The 4973-nt window shown below is 37.3% G+C and overlaps 1 pseudogene; it reads right to left on the reverse strand.

Annotated features, from left to right (window-relative positions):
* Positions 1–2019: 2019 nt before the first annotated feature.
* On the reverse strand, positions 2020–3987 carry LOC125356698 (annotated as a pseudogene).
* Between the last annotated feature and the right edge of the window lie 986 nt (positions 3988–4973).

A 4973-nucleotide genomic window follows, 5' to 3' on the forward strand; every position in this document is an offset into this window, starting at 1 on the left:
TAAAGTAGTTTTCATGTAGGTTTGGTTGAGTGGTGCTGTAGACCTGAAAACACAGCAGGATGGCTCAACTGTCTTATGACTTGGGCATATCAAGAGGGTGTAAAGAGATGATTAAGAAGAAAAAGTTTAAAGCCCCAAGACAGAGTGGTTGAGTTTGGAGAGGAACTTTGGCAAGGAATTGAGCCAATCCCTGGTACCTCTAAGCATTGAATTTTATCAAAGGCAGCATTGCGTAGTCCTTTGTGTGATATGTGCCATCTTAGAGATCATGTCTTTTTGTAGAAGAATGACATTGTTTCTTTAGTCAATCAATATTTGAGCATCTTCTAAGTGCCAGGTTTTGGCTGGGCCTTAGGGAGACAGATTAAAAAAAAACAAAACACCTGCTCTCCAGAAGTTGCATCTTGCTAATTGCTCCCAGTGGAATTTAGTCAAACACTTGAGCCCAGAAATGGGAAATGGGTCAGTTTTCCTCCTAGTGAGAGATTCATAGAGCCAGACCTCATGGTGCCAACCAAGTTAAAACAGAGGGGAAAATAGGATCTCTCATTACAGGATAGATTTCTGGAAGTCTGGCTTTCCCAGTTGTTTCTTGTTTTACATAAAAATACCAAAGCCAAGTCGATTCAAGGAAAGTTCAGGTACAAAAACTTGGGGCAACTAGCAAATTTTTTTTATTTTATAAAATTAAATCCAAGTTTTATTAAGGATTTCAAATTACATATTTAAAATTTCTAGTATGGAATAGAGAACCATTTTGGAACTGAAGAAATGGTATAAATGAACACTGACATCTCTTGAAACTATAAAGAAAACAATTCTGCCAAACACATCCCCAGTATTTAACAACATGAAATATAATCTACCTCTTCACTTTGGCAATAGCTATTTCCTAAAGGAATGAAAAGTAATGATTTTCCTACTTCTGTAAGTTCATTAAAAATGGGATTCTATCTTCCGGTTACAAACTTTTATGTTCAGAAAAAAGCTGTTTAGATGAACTATAAATTACAAAAAATATCAGCAAAGAATGTCTAACAAAAGCAATCAAATCATTTTGAAAATAAAGAGAAAAAAAAAACTATTGAAATTGGTTAAGGATTTCCAGTAGTTAAAATCTGTGGAAGAGGTGTGGATAGTACTATATACAAATGTGCTTACATTCTAAGACCTTAATATGAAATTTGTCAAAAGAAAGTTCTTTTAAAAAAATGAACTTAATTTTTTAGCAGGAACTCTAGACCTTCTTCAATTACATTGCAATTCTGTGTTGTCAAAAAAAGAAAAAAGTTCACCTCCCAAAATTAACAGTAATTAGCCTGAGGTATTTTAAATGTGGCTCTGTAAGTCAGACTTAATGGCACCAACCTATTTTGGAAAATGGCCTTATTAAAACCCTTATCCCCATGATCTCTGAAGTATTTGCTACAATACAGCCATGTAAAATACCTAGAAAAAAATCCTTGGGCCTTTTGAAATAGCTGACCCACTCCATCCATTTTCAGTAAAATAAGAGCCACATGAACATGTAAAGGAATGCTGTTTGGCCTGATCCAAAACAGGTAAGCCTCATTTTCCAGTTTAATTATCAAAGCCTAGAAAAATGCTGACTATCATACTTGTGGTAAGAAGAGGCCCAAATTTTTGAGCTTTTAATGAGATGCAGAAATAATTTAAACTTAATATGCTTTAACACATCTGTGAGGTAGTTAAGTAAACAGTACTACCCATTTTAATACATAGTAAACAGAAGCATTGGTAAATGACTCTCATACTGAAACACTAAGAATAAACAAGAGGTTAAAGTGCTACTCCAAAGGAAATGAAACATAACTTTTTCCTTTTAAAAAACTGAACACATAACTTAAGACTTTCTTTTATAACACAGCTTAACACCTCTTCCAAAGTTGGCCTCCTCCTTCCTTTCAATAATATGGTACACTAAGAACTCTCAATTTAAGCTAAGTCTCTGCTGCTCACATGAATTAGTACAAAATTAAGACATTATCCTGTGAGAACTAAAATTGTATTTGACATTTTTATTTTAGGCTGAAAAAGCAAAATAAGCCAACGAGCAACAAGAAACTTGAAATAGGCTTGTCAAATGATGTAAATTCATCCTTTCCAGGAAAGCAGAAGGTAGATCCTACTGCAAAGAAAAAATGCTTAGTTAATGGAAGTAAAGTTTTAAAAGTACTCTTCAATAGTATTAGTGACTAAAGATTCTAGGTTTTATTCACCTCCCTGTGGTAACCAATAGCCATATATATTGAGTCAGAATTCTTTATAATTAACTCTATCACCTAAAATACAAAAATCCATGAATAATCTAACAATTATTGGGTTTGATCTTATTACTGGAAATTCTTAACCACAAGGGTTTTTTTTAATGATACTGTTTTAGTAGTATTAAGTCACTGCATTTCTGTAACAATATAATAAAAAGCACAATTAATGCAAGCGAACTTAAAAGTCATCCTACAACCAGGTGAAACACTACCCTTGGTTCTTTAGGAAAAGAAAATAGCCAAACCAAAAAAAAATGTTTAACTGTTGTTAATTTTCATGGTTGTATTCCAATAGCTACGTGATAAAAGTATTCCCAAAGAACCAAACTGTATCAACAAATGGACATGCATGAGACAATCCGTGCATTCAACTGATGGGACAGGAACTAGTTAAAATGCTAGAACAGATTTGTCTTTAAAATGTCGATTTCTTTCCTTAAAAAAAATTAAGTCTACCAAGAAAATACAAAAACATAAGGTAGAAGTAAATAGTTGTGTTTAGGCTATTACAGTGTAGGTTATCCTCAAGGCCACAAACATCCTGCGTCACTGCTGCTTACACTCTGCTGGATTTTGATCCTTCTTCGGGTCATAGTCTGGATCATTTTCCTCATCTCCTTCTTCTTCCCCTTCCTCACCCGCTTCTTCACCTTCTTCATCATCATCATCATCATCATCATCATCATCATCATCATCTTCAATAGCTTCACCAGTAAAGTGTAACACTGATCTTGAGATTATACGCTCACGTAAAAAGTGACCAATTTCAAAGTCTGCAGCAAGATAGCTTCAGCAGCAGCATCCAAATCTCCACTCTCAGCAACTTCAGGAGGGGCAAAAAAATTAAAGAAAGAATCATTGGAAACCATTTTAGTCACTGTATGAACTGTCCCACGTCCCTTGTGTTTCTGCTTCTTCTTAATGGTTTTCAAAGGGACATTCTTTCCTTTTTTCCAATCTATCTGGCACCCTGTGCAACCCATAACTTCTGGTCCATCAAAAGAAAAAGGATCAGAATCATCTGGCTCTGATCTCATCCTGTATGTCTTTGTCAACACTTCATTTGTGAAATATTCATTGGGTTCAAAGTGAAATTCTAAGATAAAACTCATAGGCTGGCCAGCATCTGAGAACTTTACTTTGATATCTTTCAAGTGCTTCAGAATAGGCTCATCATGTTCCTGAACCATGTCACTGAGTAAGTCAATATTCTTAAAAACAGTCAGCCAAAATTCAGGAATTCCTTTAGGATCTTCTTTTTCTTCATCCTTCTTCTCTTCTTCAATTTTGGCCTTTTCTTTCAGATCCTCCGTGGGTTCATAAATTGCATTAATGATCTCAAATCGCTTATCAAACAGAGGCTGATAGAGAACAGCATACTTCCTTTCAAGGCCATGAACTTCTTCATAGAACTTGGCTTCTATCTGTGCACATTTAACTTGAAGATTTTTTAAGAGCATTCACTCGTCTTTTAACTACCCTAGGCAAGCTTTCAATGTATCTTGTTGGTGTCTCTAGCAGACCATCAAGTCTTTCCTGAAGGGCTGCAAGAATCTGAGGATGTGGCATCATCTGAACAGTCAGCTGATGCGCTTTGATTTTTGTTTCTTCACCAGTTTCTTCTTCTTCTACTTCTTCAACATCATCCAAATCTTGATCAAGTTCAGACTGCTCTTTGTTGTCAACTTCTGCCATGTTACAAGAATGAGTGCGGGGAGCCCGACGGCCGAAGCTGCGCAGTGACTCAGAGTGGCAGCGGCAGCGGTGGGGAGGAGGAGCAGGAGGCACTAACAAAGTAGCAATTTTTTTTTGAGAGAATAAATATTCTTCCAAGTAGGGATCATAGAGTAAGATGATAGTGGACTGGCTGAAAGTTAGGTTGTGATAACATAAAGACACCCAAGGAAACCACCTAGAATGAGGAAGACTGAGCACATTTGCCTTAGACTTAGAGGCCCATGGCCCATGGCTTTCTCTAATGCTCATGTCTTCCTTTCTGCTTCTCCTTAGCATTGCAGCGGACACAGCCCTTGATAGCCTTCTGTGATCCCCTCTCTTCTGTCTGTTACCTAAAGCTTCCAGATGATGATATAACCTAGGGTCCATACCCAGCACCTGCCTGATACACACCACCTTGTCATACCAGACACAACACAGACCATTCTGTTTCTACCAGAGATCAGGCAGCAGACTGCAGCTCAGGGGGCCTCTGTGGGCAAGCTATGCAGAGCTGGGCCTGCTGGCTCTTTTGTTTGCATACACCAAATTTGAGATGGGCTATCATTAACCAAATGGAGAGCAGCTGTGCTTACTGAGAAAGTGTGCTTCGTCAGATTTGTGGACATGTCAGGGTTTTTTTTTTTATTTCTCTTTTCTTTTGAGCCAGAATGTCTGGCTTAGGAGGCCTCATGAACATGTAAAGCAAACTGAGTAAAAGTCTTAGGGGTGCTCCCTTTCTCTGGCATAATATTTCCTGGGTTGACGGAATGATAGAAAGGCATAGTTTCTTGATGAAAGGATTATGTCATTGGGACTCATAGGGGTTCCCACTTTAAAAAGGCACATTCCACTACAAGATCTCATATTAAGCATTTTCTACCTTGTTTAGTGTGCATTAGGGGCTGGCAACTTGTTCTAGAAATCAAACCAAAAGTAGAAAAGGGAATAGATGAGGGAGGTAGAAGT

This window comes from Perognathus longimembris, chromosome 8 (genome assembly GCF_023159225.1).
Source record: "Perognathus longimembris pacificus isolate PPM17 chromosome 8, ASM2315922v1, whole genome shotgun sequence".
NCBI classification, from domain to species: Eukaryota; Metazoa; Chordata; class Mammalia; order Rodentia; family Heteromyidae; genus Perognathus; species Perognathus longimembris.